Below are 19,531 nucleotides of genomic sequence, written 5' to 3' on the forward strand. Positions count from 1 at the left end.
GTTTATCGCAAATGCGATAATAAACGGCCGCAATGCATGAATATCGCTAAAAACTCAGCGATATTCATGCATTACCGAGCTAATGCTCTTAGCCATGTTATCCACCTCCCATTGGATAACATGGCTAAGAACTGCTCAGGGCAGGTGTTACTTTTTGGAGATATTCGCGCTTAGCGCGAATATCTCCAAAAGTTGGTAATAGGAGATAGATATCTTGCATGTTGTAATGCAAGTTATTGTGGTATATGGAACTCATACCATAATCTCTCAGGAAAGCAGAAACTGATCCTTTTGGGACCGCCTAAAAAGGCCTAGGGGGTGAGGAGTACTCTACTTTGCCCCCTTTTCACGTTCCGAACTATTTTATTTTACTCTCTTCTGTAATTACACAAAATAGCAGCGATAAGATGCATCGGAGACACACAGTGAGAGAAAGGAGGCCGGAGATGAAGAAGAGATGTCAAATACACATTGGAGATAATATAGTGGCAGAAGGGAAGTAAATATGAGTAAACTTACCATGTAACATAAAAATGTTGCACTCTATACTATAAGTCTCATTTTATACTACAATCACTTCGCTACAACCTCATAAATTAAAAATAAAAATGAATAATGTCTCAAACAATTTTTGATTTCTAAATATAAATTTATTCTTCAGAATTTTCTAAATTTGAAAGAACTAGTAACATGTCCTCATCAGCAATGTCCTCATTAAAAGTCTCCAATGATGATTCTTGTAACTCTATGGTCTCCAAACACTCGATAAATTCGCCATCAAGAGATTGATCAAAAAAATCATTCAAGTCATCTCCTCCTTGTGACAATATTTCATTATTGGTGCTGTCAATTTCAATCAATGTAGTGGAATCATTCAAGTCATCTCCTCGTGACAATATTTCATTATTGGTGCTCTCAATTTCAATCAATGTAGTGGAATCATTCAAGTCATCTCCTCCTTGTGACAATATTTCATTATTGGTGCTGTCCATTTCAATCAATCTAATGGAATCATACAAGTCATCTCCTCCTTGTGACAATATTTCATTATTGGTGCTCTCAATTTCAATCAATGTAATGGAATCATTCAAGTCATCTCCTTGTGACAATATTTCATTCTTGGTGCTGTCCATTTCAATCAATCTAATGGAATCATACAAGTCATGTCCTCCTTGTGACAATATTTCATTATTGGTGCTCTCAATTTCAATCAATGTAGTGGACAATTCAAAAGAAATTGCCACGGTCTCTTCATTGTGAGCCATTTTATTTTGAAATTGCTTGCTGTAAATTGCAGAAAAAAATAATCACTTTCATTTATCGTTTTTAGTAATACATAATATAAAACTAACTTTATCAAGTATTTAGTATAACAGAAGGACTGCAAATAAATAACAGAAAACATTTTTCAAATTATCTTCAAGTGTACAACATAGTTCCCCTTACAAATTAACAACTCACCTTTTTAAAAGTAGCAGAAGTGTTAGTACTGTGTAAATCAAACACCAGAAATTCACCACCAAAAATTCCTCACAAATGTACCTCAGACAGTAGTATCACAAAATGGCTGTGGTTTCCTCTCATTTGACATATATACATAACCAATTAACTTTCATCACACACAAATACAAAACCAAAGTAACATTTTAATTGGTTCTAAATTTCAACACTTTCAAATGTGTTTTCCCCATGCAATTTTCCATAGGACATTTACATACGTCTACAGCCTGAATGGCTGAACGGAATTACACCAAACTTGACAAAATGGTACATCAAACCTAAGAGGTCAGGAAGGATCTACTATGCCCCCTTATGGTCATTTCCCCCTTCGCTTTGGCCTCCTCTTGTCTCTCAATCCTACCGAGAGACAAGATGGCGGCCGCTACGGACTGTTTGGAATGTTGACAGACGCCGGAGAACCAATCAGCTTCGCAAAGCTCCGTAACGCGAAAAGTACGCGAAGCGGAGCGCTGTTACAGATATATATCTTTTTTTGAACGTTAATTTCTCAAAATCCACTGGAGCACATATATTGAGACCTAGCAAAGGCACATCGGGCTACCAGTCCCTAATATTTTGCCAAGTTTCGTGCAAATCCATTCAGCCGTTCGATTATTATTATTTTGTTTTTTTTTTGCCCCGCGGAGCCCTTTTAAAACCTCCACATCAAACGTAGGGGGTCAGCGAGGATCTACTATTCCCCCTTATGGTCATTTGCCCCTTCGCTTTGGCCTCCTCTTGTCTCTCGATCCTACCGAGAGACAAGATGGCGGCCGCTACGGACTGTTTGGAATGTTGACAGACGCCGGAGAACCAATCAGCTTCGCTTCACAAAGCTCCGTTGCGCGAAAAGTACGCGTCCTGGAGCGCTGCCCGGTCCGCTGTTACAGATATATATCTTTTTTTAAACGTTAATTTCTCAAAATCCACTGTAGCACATATATTGAGACCTACAAAAGGCACATCGGCTACCAGTCCCTACAATTTTGCCAAGTTTCGTGCAAATCCATTCACCCGTTCGGGCTAAAAGTGAGGCCAACCGCCCTATGGAAAACTCAATGTTAAAAACACGTTTTGGGACCCCCCTTTTTTCTCATCCCCCCCTTGACGAACCCCCCCAAATTTTCAAGGGCTGCTCAGAAACAAAATGTTCCATTTTCCTGAAAATTTCAGCCAATTCCGTCCACAAACGCCAAAGTTATTAGACATAGAATTTTCAAAAAACCCATAGAGAAAAAATCCTAACTATATATACCTACTGGCGACCGCCAGTAGGTAATGTATGTTTATATATATATATATATGTATGTATATATATATATAAATATATATATATATATATATATAATACCTACTGGCGGTCGCCAGTAGGTAGTTATAGTTAGGACCTAGTTTCCATAGGAAATCCTCAACATTCTATTTGGATTAACTTTGGCCCTGGTGGATGAATCTTTGCGAATTTCTCAAAGAAGATGGCTCGGTCCGCTGCGCTCCTTCCCTGAAAGTTTGGGGGGGATTGGTGAAGTGGGGGCTGAGATAAAAGGGGGGTCCCAAAACGTGTTTTCTCCATGTTATTTTCCATAGGACGTTTAGACACGGCTACAGGTCGAACGGCTGAATGGATTTATAAGAAATTTGGCAAAACTGTAGAGTCCGGCTCGCAGATTACGCTTTTTTTGGAATGGTGTAAATCCGTTCAGTAGTTGCTGAGAACATTAAAGTTAAAGTCAATTATATATCTATAAGCGCGGACGGGTGCGCGCACTGAAGCGGCTGTGCGCAAGCGGAATTTTTTTTTGCTGCGTGACGTCTGTTAACGTTCGATTCGAAGGAAATCAGGAAGTGTTGACCGCCATTTTGTCACTGCGAGTAAATATATTGTTCATTTCAAAGCGTTGGAACATGGAAAGGGGAGAAGGTAGAGATTGTTTTGCTGCGTAGGTTTTTTCAGGGTGTGCAGTAAGGTCCTTAAAGGCGAAAATATACATTTTTTTTTTGAAAAAAGTTGCGGGGTGCGCGCACTCGGGCGCGCACACCTATTTACAAGAGTGTGAAAATGGAGATAAATCAGAAGTTTGAGTGCTTTGATATAAGGTGGCTCTGAAAAGAGCCCTTGTGTTAATTGAGTTTTTTCTGCATTTATAAGTAAGTAGCGATGCAGAGCCGGATGTTGCAGAGGAAGATTCTGTTTCTGCCTTCCTTCTTACTTAGTTATGGTTTTTTCACTCCCACTCCAGGCTTTTAGTCTGTGGATGGAAATCCATGAACCTAGACTCACCTATGAAAATCATACTATTGATGCTTGACTGAGGCCAAGGAGATCAGAGTGCATGTGTGTGTAAGGTGATGTACCTCTGGGGAGATGATGTTACGTTTAAACGTAGCCCCTGAGTGCTTAGTTCGGTTCTGTTCTCTGTCACTGTTGTTGATTTAGAGCCCCAAATACAAAGGCTTGTTGTTGCTTGTGAATCCCCAAGTGTATATTTGCTCATACTGATCCATAACGCCCCGGCGTATCCATGTCGTAGGCCGCAAGAGTGGGCGAAACTCAGCTGGCCGAGCAAGACTTGGGGGGGGGGGCATGAGCCAAGAGGAAACAAGTAGGGGTTTTCATCATTTGGGACAAAAAATATTTCTAAACCAATGAAAAGTTTTATTAACAAGTCACATGACCTGTTATGCTTACGTTACGCGCTCCGCGCCGCGCCCCGGATTGCTTTCGGGAAGCCGCGCTTCGCGCCTCGCGCACCGGAGCACTTCCGGGTGCGCTAACGCGGCGTGTCATATGACGCATTATGCAACAACGCGATACGTCGTTGGGGCTCCACCGGAACTGATTGAATTGGTAGTCTACAGTGTTTCTGGAATTTTCAGACTGAAGCTGGCGTCAGCATGAGAGCACCCTGTGGCTACGTCGTGGCCATTCTGCGAGCAATCATGGCAGAAGCTCCCCACCGGAACTCTGCGGGAGTCGGGGGCCCCGGTGACTCTTGTAGAATCTTCAAGGCTGATGGGACGCTTTTGGGAATGGGGCCCATGCCGTAGCAGTCAAGCGTCCGAGTTCCAGGGTTGTCCAGAGCCATCCTTGCAGGCCAGGCCCAAGTCTGTGGAGCCGACCGCCATTTCCTGAGCTCCGTGGCAGCCGCCTGTCGCTGTACCGCAAGAGTGGGTGCAATTCAGCCGGATGGCGGGTGAGACGCTGTAATAGCAGGAGCAGGCGTAATTCAGCTGGCCGAGCGAGGCAATGTGCCGCAGGAGCGGGCGCAACTCATCTTGTCGAGTGAAGCGCTGGGGTACAGCTGAGAAATCTCCACCTGGGGAGGTGGGGGAGGCTCGTTAGCGCCGCCTCTCCTTTCCAGTGCACCCCACGCCGTCTCCTGGCACAGGTATATGTCATGGTTGGACCAGGGCACCGCAGGACGTGTCTTTAGGGGTGTAGCTGAGAAACCTCCACCTGGGGAGGTGGGGGAGGCTCGTTTGCGCCGCCTCTCCCTTCCAGTGCACCCCACGCCGTCTCCTGGCGGAGGTATATGTGATGGTTGGACCAGGGCACCGCAGGACGTGTCTTTAGGTCAAACCCTCAAGTATGGCACCGAACATCCAGGACTTATGCCATTTGTGGAAGGCAGTGACATCGAAGAATCTCAGGGACCAAGCATATCCAGAGTCCTCCATGGGGTATTTGCACAACGGTCCTCCACCCCTAGGCCGCCAGCTATGCTACCTTGACAGGAACAGTGTCATGCATTTGGATCGATGTTGCAGCAGGCTGCCATGTAAATAGTTATTTAATGAAACGTTTTACCCTGTTACTTTGTTGGTGTGTTGTATATATTTATAATATTTGCATAGGGTTTGTCGTTATTTTGGGCGGGGTGGGCGGCGGAGCAAATTCACTGAAAAAACCATAGGTTATAGACCATATATAGTTAGGAATTAGCATTTACAAAACCTTGAAAATTCACTGAAAAAACCATAGGTTATAGACCATATATAGTTAAATATCTCAAGTCCATCTCTGCACTCGATGGAGATACAGGTCGTCGATCAGAAAATGTGCTGGCCACCTCTAATGGTAATAGCGTGGCCAGGGCTTTTGTCGATGCCTCTGCAAATTGCACAGGGTGCACTTGTTTGACATGCCGCACCATGGTATGTATGGAAAAGGAATATTTTTTTGTTGGATTTCCTCTTGAGAGAAACGAGTCACATATCGTGCAGGTTACTTTTGGTGCATTTACTTTCTTTTGATCTTCAGGATAAGTGAAAAATTGCCAGATGAAAGATTCTTTTTTTCTTCTTAAAGGTAGTCGATCATTTTGTTCAGATTCGGAAGATGAATGAGATACGGTAGCCATTTCACCAAAGTCTTCCGAAAAATGTAGGACGTTGTTCTCTCTTGAGAGTACAAAAGATAGTGAGGGAAGTGGGTGGAGTGCTGCGTGTAAATTCCAGAATAGAAACTAGTAAGAACCAATTGGAAGTGTTGTTTTCATGTTGCAGCAGGCTGCCATGTAAATAGTTATTTAATAAAACGTTTTACCCTGTTACTTTGCTGGTGTGTTGTATTTATTTATAATATTTGCATAGGGTTTGTCGTTATTTTGGGCGGGGTGGGCGGCGGAGCCGAGCTATCTTGCAGCCATCATGGCGTCGAGCTCGGTTTCTCTCACTAGTTTCATATTTCTCATGAGGGGTTGTTCCTAATGTTTCTATTTTAGCGACGTCAAAAAGAGATCCTATCAGTGGCCTACTGATTTTGCTCGATTCCTTTTGTTTTTTCTAACGATTTTTAAGTTAAAGTTTGCTAGCACGATACAGCGGCTAGTCCGCATTTTATATATATGTCTTTTTTATTAGGGGTGTCCTCCGGTGGAGTTGGACGATCTACCTCTAATGAACGGTAAGTGTTCCTCTGAAGGAATGCGTCTTGAAAGTGGCTGACTGTAATGTATGATATTTCACTCAGTGACTTTCAGGCCCATGCTGTTTCAAAACTGTGCATGTGCTTGAAGCAGGCGTAGGTATTGACGCAGCATTGTGAATATAGTGCTTTGGTGAGCCTTGCTGGAGCTGCATCACAGTTGCGATGCAACTCTAGCAATGTATTACTTTTTCAGCACAGATGTGTTACGCATGTATGGTGTTTTTGTACCATGGTGCGCCACATTTCAAATGTGGCACACCATGGGTAACGGAGCACTAGCATACTGTGGTGCACATTAACTGGTGCATATCTGGGTATGAAGTAGTTAACATAAATCTGCCCCATAGGTTACAAATCCGCGTTTAGTAGACTGTTTGGCCTTTGTAGTTTTATGTTTTTTCTGTTATTCTATGTAGGTATGTAATATTGCAATATTTTTGTCACGAAAAAGAAGCCATGAGTATTGGGTTTGTGAAAGATTGCAAGATTTTTAAAATTAAAAAGCAACAACCATGGCATTGTTTAATATAGTATTGTAAATACTTATCTTTAACAATGATGAGAGAGTAAAAAAAGGTTAACCTGATGTTTTAAAGTTATTCACAGGCTTCTTTAGAGTAAGTATTCTATATGATTGTAGCGTGGGTGTTTCACTTTTTTATCGGTAATAGAATGCATTCTGCAACCATGTAGTACTCCTCCTGCTACAGCATAAATATTCTTCAGTGCTTATTTTCATTTCGTAAGTGGTATTGAGACCGACACAGAACTTCAATGGATCGGAGGGGCTGTTCCTGTGCATCCCGTTGCAGCAGTGGGAGTGAGGCCTCTTACAGGGGCGTAGCGCAGCTCCTTTTGATGTTCACAATTGCAGATAACAGGGTAGAGATGTCCGTGGAATTTATGGATGGTTAGTCACACTAGAGTGTGCGCGGCGCCCCTAGCACCTTATTACGGCACACAGGGGAGCCGCGTTGCCCAGTTTGAGAATCAGAGACTTAGGAGATAAACCTTCATAATAGGAAGGCTTCTAAGCGATAAAAATCGCCGGTGCTCGGCGTTAAAAATATCACTGCTATCAGTGATGTCACTGACCACGTCATGAGTGATGTAATATGTGACGTCATCAGCAGTGCATTGCACGCGCAAGTTATAGTGAGTCCAACTAACTATAACGTGGGAATTTCAATGGTTTTATGCGAGTAAAATTTCCTGGTAACTATAACTGGTGTAAAACCTATGGTTTTTTCGATGAATTTCATAGGTTTTTTAAATGCTACTTCCTAACTATAACGTATGTAAAACCTATGGTTTTTTCAGTGAATTTCATAGGTTTTGTAAATGCTACTTCCTAACTATAACGTGTGTAAAACCTATGTTTTTTTAGTGAATATATATATATATATATATATATATATATATATATATATATATATATATATCTTAAAACACTTCACTCGAAAATGAGGCCGCTCACCACCGCAGGTTGGTTTCCAAAACCTTTATTTGAGAAAGGAGGAGAACGAGCTGCCTCTGCAATGGCGCTGCAGGTAGCAGAATTAAACATGCCGCTTACAAGCCCGGAGCACACTGGAGGGCTACAAAAGTTCCTGAACAGGCGCACATGAATCGAACCCATTGGAGGGTAAAAAAAGTTGTAAAAGGACTACATCTCCCAGCAAACACTATACTTTGAAATTTGGGCACAGCTGAGGCCAATTGCAATTATAAAAAGCACGTGGGGGAGGTATCCGCAATGAACCGGATTCGTGTGATGCGGCCTCTGATGAGAAGCGGCAATGCTTCGAAACGCGTAAGGCCAAGGATGATAACACGGGACCTGTGAGCTGCATGTTTCTCAAATAAAGGTTTTGGAAACCAACCTGCGGTGGTGAGCGGCCTCATTTTCGAGTGAAGTGTTTTAAGATTTATCACGGTGGCTCCGACCGTGGAGGGATCGCACTGCCTAGAAGGGTTAAGGACCGCGGAGGAGAGAACGAGCTGCCTCTGCAATGGCGCTGCAGGTAGCAGAATTAAACATGCCGCTTACAAGCCCGGAGCACACTGGAGGGCTACAAAAGTTCCTGAACAGGCGCACATGAATCGAACCCATTGGAGGGAAAAAAAAGTTGTAAAAGGACTACATCTCCCAGCAAACACTATACTTTGAAATTTGGGCACAGCTGAGGCCAATTGCAATTATAAAAAGCACGTGGGGGAGGTATCCGCAATGAACCGGATTCGTGTGATGCGGCCTCTGATGAGAAGCGGCAATGCTTCGAAACGCGTAAGGCCAAGGATGATAACACGGGACCTGTGAGCTGCATGTTTCTCAAATAAAGGTTTTGGAAACCAACCTGCGGTGGTGAGCGGCCTCATTTTCGAGTGAAGTGTTTTAAGATTTATCACGGTGGCTCCGACCGTGGAGGGATCGCACTGCCTAGAAGGGTTAAGGACCGCGGAGGAGAGAATGAGCTGCCTCTGCAATGGCGCTGCAGGTAGCAGAATTAAACATGCCGCTTACAAGCCCGGAGCACACTGGAGGGCTACAAAAGTTCCTGAACAGGCGCACATGAATCGAACCCATTGGAGGGTAAAAAAAGTTGTAAAAGGACTACATCTCCCAGCAAACACTATACTTTGAAATTTGGGCACAGCTGAGGCCAATTGCAATTATAAAAAGCACGTGGGGGAGGTATCCGCAATGAACCGGATTCGTGTGATGCGGCCTCTGATGAGAAGCGGCAATGCTTCGAAACGCGTAAGGCCAAGGATGATAACACGGGACCTGTGAGCTGCATGTTTCTCAAATAAAGGTTTTGGAAACCAACCTGCGGTGGTGAGCGGCCTCATTTTCGAGTGAAGTGTTTTAAGATTTATCACGGTGGCTCCGACCGTGGAGGGATCGCACTGCCTAGAAGGGTTAAGGACCGCGGAGGAGAGAACGAGCTGCCTCTGCAATGGCGCTGCAGGTAGCAGAATTAAACATGCCGCTTACAAGCCCGGAGCACACTGGAGGGCTACAAAAGTTCCTGAACAGGCGCACATGAATCGAACCCATTGGAGGGTAAAAAAAGTTGTAAAAGGACTACATCTCCCAGCAAACACTATACTTTGAAATTTGGGCACAGCTGAGGCCAATTGCAATTATAAAAAGCACGTGGGGGAGGTATCCGCAATGAACCGGATTCGTGTGATGCGGCCTCTGATGACAAGCGGCAATGCTTCGAAACGCGTAAGGCCAAGGATGATAACACGGGACCTGTGAGCTGCATGTTTCTCAAATAAAGGTTTTGGAAACCAACCTGCGGTGGTGAGCGGCCTCATTTTCGAGTGAAGTGTTTTAAGATATATATATATATATATATATATTCACTGAAAAAACCATAGGTTTCACACCAGTTATAGTTAGGTGGAAATTTTACTCGCACAAAACCATTGAAATTCCCACGTTATAGTTAGTTGGACTCACTATAACTTGCGCGTGCAATGCACTGCTGATGACGTCATATATTACATCACTCATGACATGGTCAGTGACATCACTCATGACATCACTGATGACATCTCAAATGACATCACTGATGACAACATCCTTGTGACAAAGTGGCAGACCTCCTATCAGCCTAAAATAACCTTTGACACACACATTCAAAAATAGAAACTAACATTTTATTAAAAAAGGAGAAACCAATACCAATTACAACAACGTAATAGGTAATTCCAACATCTACATACACATCCACTCATTCACCAACAGTTCTATATAGTCACTCATGCATGTACTTACTCATCATATGTACTCATACAACTATATATCCTGTTACACACTAATACTCATCCATATAGTTACTCACACACAAATTCACACATGCAAATAAACTATCAAAAAAACATTTACTTGATTATACTGCTATATACACACCACTACACATACTTCTACAGAAACGGAAACCTATTTACTCTCTTAAACAATCAATTATATAAACACATACTCACTAACCCGCCCATACACACAATCATCCACCCATACATTCTTGCACACATGCTGTCTTCAAAATACATACAAATAGTGAGTCACTCATTCATGCATCTGTGCTCTAAGTAATATCCACCATTGAACCATACAGACACTGATACTGATACTCAAAAAAACAACTAATAACCCATATACACACTCATGTAGCTACTCACCAACCCATGCAGCCACTTATACACAAAGTGAGACACAGATACAGATATTTAAATATTTAAACATTACTCGCTAATATATGTATTCACTAAGATACATTTAATAAGTCAGTTAACCAATCAATTTTACACAAACAAACATATATTCAGACATTTATTTACCCATTTATTCTTCCATCAACCTTTAGATATACATATATAAAAAATATTTATTTTTCAGAAAGATACACATTCACTGGATGATGTCATCAGTGATGTCATTTGAGATGTCATCAGTGATGTCATGAGTGATGTCACTGACCATGTCATGAGTGATGTAATATGTGACGTCATCAGCAGTGCATTTCACGCGCAAGTTATAGTGAGTCCAACTAACTATAACGTGGGAATTTCAATGGTTTTATGCGAGTAAAATTTCCACCTAACTATAACTGGTGTGAAACCTATGGTTTTTTCAGTGAATATATATATACATATATATATATATATATATATATATATATATATATATATATATATATGTTCTCCCAAATGCCCTGTAGCTTCGGGAAGGCACAGTCGGTATTTGGCAATCCAGCTTTAAAATGCAATCTTCCTTCTGGCTCCGTTTTCGTTTCTAACTGCCAACGCGTTTCGAGGCCCTCAGCCTCTTCATCCTGGGCACAGACACTCTCATAATCTTGCATGATTGTTTTCACCGGATTTATTTTCAACCCAGCCCCGCCCTTCATGACGTGTACTCCGTACCTTCTGTCACTAGTGCATTATGGGGCAAGGAGTCCTTATGCAAGATGATTTTTCTTTAAGTAAGTGAGTTCGAGTGTAAATTTCTGTCATTTGTTAAAAGTTCATGTCCTTGAGTAGGAACGGTGCTGTCGGGATGAATAATTCAGCATATGAAAATACCGTGCCATTTGTTGTCACACGAAATAGTTCAGGACCACAGCCTCACTCCAGCAGGAGAGAGCTTATTCCCCGGCTGGCGATGGTGCTCTTCCCCGCGGCCAGTGCTGCTGCGTAATTAATGTTCTCCCAAATGCCCTGTAGCTTCGGGAAGGCATACTCGGTATTTGGCAATCCAGCTTTAAAATGCAGTCTTCCTTCTGGCTCCGTTTTCGTTTCTAACTACCAACGCGTTTCGAGGCCCTCAGCCTCTTCATCCTGGGCACAGACACACTCTCATAATCTTGCATGATTGTTTTCACCGGATTTATTTTCAACCCAGCCCCGCCCTTCATGACGTGTACTCCGTACCTTCTGTCACTAGTGCATTATGGGGCAAGGAGTCCTTATGCAAGATGATTTTTCTTTAAGTAAGTGAGTTTGAGTGTACATTTCTGTCATTTGTTAAAAGTTCATGTTCTTGAGTAGGAACGGTGCTGTCGGGATGAATAATTCAGCATATGAAAATACCGTGCCGTTTGTTGTCACACGAAATAGTTCAGGACCACAGCCTCACTCCAGCAGGAGAGAGCTTATTCCCCGGCTGGCGATGGTGCTCTTCCCCCCGGCCAGTGCTGCAGCGTAATTAATGTTCTCCCAAATGCCCTGTAGCTTCAGGAAGTCACACTCGGTATTTGGCAATCCAGCTTTAAAATGCAATCTTCCTTCTGGCTCCGTTTTCGTTTCTAACTGCCAACGCGTTTCGAGGCCCTCAGCCTCTTCATCCTGGGCACAGACACACTCTCATAATCTTGCATGATTGTTTTCACCGGATTTATTTTCAACCCAGCCCCGCCCTTCATGACGTGTACTCCGTACCTTCTGTCACTAGTGTATTATGGGGCAAGGAGTCCTTATGCAAGATGATTTTTCTTTAAGTAAGTGAGTTCGAGTGTAAATTTCTGTCATTTGTTAAATGTTCATGTCCTTGAGTAGGAACGGTGCTGTCGGGATGAATAATTCAGCATATGAAAATACCGTGCCGTTTGTTGTCACACGAAATAGTTCAGGACCACAGCCTCACTCCAGCAGGAGAGAGCTTATTCCCCGGCTGGCGATGGTGCTCTTCCCCGCGGCCAGTGCTGCCGCGTAATAATGTTCTCCCAAATGCCCTGTAGCTTCGGGAAGGCACACTCGGTATTTGGCAATCCAGCTTTAAAATGCAATCTTCCTTCTGGCTCCGTTTTCGTTTCTAACTGCCAACGCGGTTCGAGGATCTCAGCCTCTTCATCCTGGGCACAGACACACTCTCATAATCTTGCATGATTGTTTTCACCTGATTTATTTTCAACCGAGCCCCGCCCTTCATGACGTGTACTCCGTACCTTCTGTCACTAGTGCATTATGGGGCAAGGAGTCCTTATGCAAGATGATTTTTCTTTAAGTAAGTGAGTTCGAGTGTAAATTTCTGTCATTTGTTAAAAGTTCATGTCCTTGAGTAGGAACGGTGCTGTCGGGATGAATAATTCAGCATATGAAAATACCGTGCCGTTTGTTGTCACACGAAATAGTTCAGGACCACAGCCTCACTCCAGCAGGAGAGAGCTTATTCCCCGGCTGGCGATGGTGCTCTTCCCCGCGGCCAGTGCTGCCGCGTAATTAATGTTCTCCCAAATGCCCTGTAGCTTCGGGAAGGCACACTCGGTATTTGGCAATCCAGCTTTAAAATGCAATCTTCCTTCTGGCTCCGTTTTCGTTTCTAACTGCCAACTCGTTTCGAGGCCCTCAGCCTCTTCATCCTGGGCACAGACATACTCTCATAATCTTGCATGATTGTTTTCACCGGATTTATTTTCAACCCAGCCACGCCCTTCATGACGTGTACTCCGTACCTTCTGTCACTAGTGCATTATGGGGCAAGGAGTCCGTATGCAAGATGATTTTTCTTTAAGTAAGTGAGTTTGAGTGTAAATTTCTGTCATTTGTTAAAAGTTCATGTCCTTGAGTAGGAACGGTGCTGTCGGGATGAATAATTCAGCATATGAAAATACCGTGCCGTTTGTTGTCACACGAAATAGTTCAGGACCACAGCCTCACTCCAGCAGGAGAGAGCTTATTCCCCGGCTGGCGATGGTGCTCTTCCCCGCGGCCAGTGCTGCCGCGTAATTAATGTTCTCCCAAATGCCCTGTAGCTTCGGGAAGGCACACTCGGTATTTGGCAATCCAGCTTTAAAATGCAATCTTCCTTCTGGCTCCGTTTTCGTTTCTAACTGCCAACGCGTTTCGAGGCCCTCAGCCTCTTCATCCTGGGCACAGACACACTCTCATAATCTTGCATGATTGTTTTCACCTGATTTATTTTCAACCCAGCCCCGCCCTTCATGACGTGTACTCCGTACCTTCTGTCACTAGTGCATTATGGGGCAAGGAGTCCTTATGCAAGATGATTTTTCTTCAAGTAAGTGAGTTCGAGTGTAAATTTCTGTCATTTGTTAAAAGTTCATGTCCTTGAGTAGGAATGGTGCTGTCGGGATGAATAATTCAGCATATGAAAATACCATGCCGTTTTTTGTCACACGAAATAGTTCAGGACCACAGCCTCACTCCAGCAGGAGAGAGCTTATTCCCCGGCTGGCGATGGTGCTCTTCCCCGCGGCCAGTGCTGCAGCGTAATTAATGTTCTCCCAAATGCCCTGTAGCTTCGGGAAGGCACACTCGGTATTTGGCAATCCAGCTTTAAAATGCAATCTTCCTTCTGGCTCCGTTTTCGTTTCTAACTGCCAACGCGTTTCGAGGCCCTCAGCCTCTTCATCCTGGGCACAGACACACTCTCATAATCTTGCATGATTGTTTTCACCGGATTTATTTTCAACCCAGCCCCGCCCTTCATGACGTGTACTCCATACCTTCTGTCACTAGTGCATTATGGGGAAAGAGTCCTTATGCAAGATGATTTTTCTTTAAGTAAGTGAGTTTGAGTGTAAATTTCTGTCATTTGTTAAAAGTTCATGTCCTTGAGTAGGAACGGTGCTGTCTGGATGAATAATTCAGCATATGAAAATACCGTGCCGTTTGTTGTCACACGAAATAGTTCAGGACCACAGCCTCACTCCAGCAGGAGAGAGCTTATTCCCCGGCTGGCGATGGTGCTCTTCCCCGCGGCCAGTGCTGCTGCGTAATTAATGTTCTCCCAAATGCCCTGTAGCTTCGGGAAGGCACACTCGGTATTTGGCAATCCAGCTTTAAAATGCAATCTTCCTTCTGGCTCCGTTTTCGTTTCTAACTGCCAACTCGTTTCGAGGCCCTCAGCCTCTTCATCCTGGGCACAGACACACTCTCATAATCTTGCATGATTGTTTTCACCGGATTTATTTTCAACCCAGCCCCGCCCTTCATGACGTGTACTCCGTACCTTCTGTCACTAGTGCATTATGGGGCAAGGAGTCCGTATGCAAGATGATTTTTCTTTAAGTAAGTGAGTTTGAGTGTAAATTTCTGTCATTTGTTAAAAGTTCATGTCCTTGAGTAGGAACGGTGCTGTCGGGATGAATAATTCAGCATATGAAAATACCGTGCCGTTTGTTGTCACACGAAATAGTTCAGGACCACAGCCTCACTCCAGCAGGAGAGAGCTTATTCCCCGGCTGGCGATGGTGCTCTTCCCTGCGGCCAGTGCTGCCGCGTAATTAATGTTCTCCCAAATGCCCTGTAGCTTCGGGAAGGCACACTCGGTATTTGGCAATCCAGCTTTAAAATGCAATCTTCCTTCTGGCTCCGTTTTCGTTTCTAACTGTCAACGCGTTTCGAGGCCCTCAGCCTCTTCATCCTGGGCACAGACACACTCTCATAATCTTGCATGATTGTTTTCACCGGATTTATTTTCAACCCAGCCCCGCCCTTCATGACGTGTACTCCGTACCTTCTGTCACTAGTGCATTATGGGGAAAGAGTCCTTATGCAAGATGATTTTTCTTTAAGTAAGTGAGTTTGAGTGTAAATTTCTGTCATTTGTTAAAAGTTCATGTCCTTGAGTAGGAACGGTGCTGTCTGGATGAATAATTCAGCATATGAAAATACCGTGCCGTTTGTTGTCACACGAAATAGTTCAGGACCACAGCCTCACTCCAGCAGGAGAGAGCTTATTCCCCGGCTGGCGATGGTTCTCTTCCCCGCGGCCAGTGCTGCCGCGTAATTAATGTTCTCCCAAATACCCTGTAGCTTCGGGAAGTCACACTCGGTATTTGGCAATCCAGCTTTAAAATGCAATCTTCCTTCTGGCTCCGTTTTCGTTTCTAACTGCCAACGCGTTTCGAGGCCCTCAGCCTCTTCATCCTGGGCACAGACACACTCTCATAATCTTGCATGATTGTTTTCACCGGATTTATTTTCAACCCAGCCCCGCCCTTCATGACGTGTACCCCGTACCTTCTGTCACTAGTGTATTATGGGGCAAGGAGTCCTTATGCAAGATGATTTTTCTTTAAGTAAGTGAGTTCGAGTGTAAATTTCTGTCATTTGTTAAAAGTTCATGTCCTTGAGTAGGAACGGTGCTGTCGGGATGAATAATTCAGCGTATGAAAATACCGTGCCGTTTGTTGTCACACGAAATAGTTCAGGACCACAGCCTCACTCCAGCAGGAGAGAGCTTATTCCCCGGCTGGCGATGGTGCTCTTCCCCGCGGCCAGTGCTGCCGCGTAATTAATGTTCTTCCAAATGCCCTGTAGCTTTGGGAAGGCACACTCGGTATTTGGCAATCCAGCTTTAAAATGCAATCTTCCTTCTGGCTCAGTTTTCGTTTCTAACTGCCAACGCGTTTCGAGGCCCTCAGCCTCTTCATCCTGGGCACAGACACACTCTCATAATCTTGCATGATTGTTTTCACCGGATTTATTTTCAACCCAGCCCCGCCCTTCATGACGTGTACTCCGTACCTTCTGTCACTAGTGCATTATGGGGCAAGGAGTCCTTATGCAAGATGATTTTTCTTCAAGTAAGTGAGTTCGAGTGTAAATTTCTGTCATTTGTTAAAAGTTCATGTCCTTGAGTAGGAACGGTGCTGTCGGGATGAATAATTCAGCATATGAAAATACCATGCCGTTTGTTGTCACACGAAATAGTTCAGGACCACAGCCTCACTCCAGCAGGAGAGAGCTTATTCCCCGGCTGGCGATGGTGCTCTTCCCCGCGGCCAGTGCTGCCGCGTAATTAATGTTCTCCCAAATGCCCTGTAGCTTTGGGAAGGCACACTCGGTATTTGGCAATCCAGCTTTAAAATGCAATCTTCCTTCTGGCTCCGTTTTCGTTTCTAACTGCCAATGCGTTTCGAGGCCCTCAGCCTCGTCATCCTGGGCACAGACACACTCTCATAATCTTGCATGATTGTTTTCACCGGATTTATATTCAACCCAGCCCCGCCCTTCATGACGTGTACTCCGTACCTTCTGTCACTAGTGCATTATGGGGAAAGAGTCCTTATGCAAGATGATTTTTCTTTAAGTAAGTGAGTTTGAGTGTAAATTTCTGTTATATATATATATATATACCAGTGTACCTAGGCTGTCAGAAAACCGAAAATGGAGTCGATAATTCTTTGGAGAGAGAGGACGAGGAAGTTTTTCCCCCACCAAGTCTTGGAGGAAGTCGACTTGACTGCTGGCCATATATTACCTTGGATACACTAAGATCTTTTGCTACCTCCATCAAATCGGGCTCTCCATGTGACCCTCTGCCAATTAACATTCTGAGCCAATTGGATGATGCCGCTCTGGGGATTATTGCCGAGACACTTAACTCCTCTATTCGCTTGGCATCCGTCCCGGCGTCCTGGAAGCATGCCATGGTCAGCCCTCTGTTGAAGAAACCATCTGCTGACCCAGAGGTATTGGCAAACTACCGTCCGATATCCCTGCTGCCTGCCTTCTCTAAAATTCTAGAGAAGCACATCCACAGTGTACTGTCATCGTACACGGAGAAAAACAACTTACTCCATTTTACCCAGTCGGGTTTCAGGGCAGGCCATTCCACCGAATCTGCCCTCCTGGGAGTTACGGAAAAGATCAGGGGGCTCTTGGACGATGGGCAAACAGTTGCTCTTGTCCTGCTCGACCTGAGCGCAGCCATCGACACCATCTCTCACAACAGACTGCTTGCCAGGCTGAGTGGGGATGGTGTCGGAGGCACTGCGCTGGACTGGATTAGATCATATTTGAGCAGCCGGACGTTTCAAATCTCGTCCTCACAGGCCCAGTCGGATGTCTTTCTGTCACCCCATGGCGTGCCCCAGGGCTCAATTTTAAGTCCGTTGTTCTTCAACCTCTATCTCCGCCCCCTTGCTGACTTAGCAGAACGGGTAGGTCTTGAACTCATGACCTATGCGGACGATTCGCAGATCATTTTTTCCCTTACCAACTCAGAGTCTTCATCCCCGTCTGTACTGAAATTAGGTCTTCAGGAAGTCTTCAGCTGGATGTCAGCTAACCAGCTGAAGCTAAACGGGGAGAAGACGGAGATTCTTCTCCTAGGGAAAAAGCGTGATCTGTGGCAGGACTTTCATTGGCCGCCCTCTCTAGGCACATTCCCTACACCAGCAACCCAGGTTAGAAACCTAGGGGTGTGCATCGATGACTCTTTGTCGATGAGGCAGCAGGCCAACAAAGTGGCTGGGACTTGCTTCACGATCCTCAAATGGTTGCGGAAGATTATCTGGATGCTGCCCGTGGATACCCAGAAGACCGTAGTCAATGCACTAATTACATCTAGGCTTGACTACGGTAACATCTTATACCTGGGTTCCAATTTGGCAGTAATCAGACGGCTACAGCTTGTCCAGAACTCCGCAGCCAGGCTGTTATGTAAGATCCCGAGGACAGCGAGGATCTCGAAGCACCTCAGAGATCTTCATTGGTTGAAGGTGGAGAATAGGGTCAGGTTTAAAGCCTTGACTTATATGTTTAAGATCAGAGCAGGAACTGCCCCTAAATATCTGCAAAAATTGGTTAGGCCCCATGTCCCTGTACGAAATCTCCGTTCTCTCAGTGGAGCAACTTTCGTGGTCCCTAGATTTAAACTGGCCCGAATGGGGGGGAAATCTTTCTCCCATATGGGACCAGTTCTTTGGAACTCCCTCCCTCTAGCCCTTCGCAAAGATGACAATTTTGCCAGTTTTAAAAAAAATGTCAAAACGTGGCTGTTTAACAAGTAATTGTGGTTATTGACAGCTGTTGCCTTTTGTGGTTTGATCTTTGAGCCCTGGCGCCGGGAAACCCTTTGTGGGTATCTGTGCGCATTACAAATGCAAAAAATAAATAAATAAATGCCAACCCATTCAAGAAAGAGGGCCAGTTAATTGTGGCAAACCAAGGTAGATCAAAATAATTAATATCTTAGTTAATTAAACCCATACATGCAAAAAGATCAAGCATTCAGAATATACCAATCAGGATTTGGCAAGTAAGGTATAAAAGGAGTAAATCAGTTATCTCAGAGCTTCAACACAGGCTAGGAACACTTAATCTATTCTTCATTAGAAGATACGACGATCCTTACTGAAAATTCATTAACTAAAAATACCTCAACCACAGTCATCTCAGTCTTCTAGACATCAGGTCGAATGGTCCAATACGTCACTAGTGATGTTGAGAATACAAAAAGGGCATAGTGCCGGCATATTGGTACGTTAAGCCTATTTGGGACACCCCTCTGCAGTTAGCTCTCATTCACAAAGAACCACAGTGCTCAGGAGTTTCTGCATTGACTGCATTTATTTCACAAGTCTCGCTGCCAGTATTGAGTGCTCTGCTTTGAGGAAGGCCATAACAGCTGGCCCGCCAGAATGTACACCCAGTAGCCAGAATTGAGGTTTTAATAATGCACCCTGTAGTGTAGTTCCTATATTCCCAATAGGCTCTGCGCATTGATATAACATATCCTATAGATGTGACGTAGGACTGAGGTCTACTAGGTCTCTATTGAATATATTAGACTTAATTGTGAGTGCCAGCTAGCTCAGAGGTCACTAGAAACTTTCTCGA

This window comes from Lissotriton helveticus, chromosome 3_1 (genome assembly GCF_964261635.1).
Source record: "Lissotriton helveticus chromosome 3_1, aLisHel1.1, whole genome shotgun sequence".
NCBI lineage: Eukaryota > Metazoa > Chordata > Amphibia > Caudata > Salamandridae > Lissotriton > Lissotriton helveticus.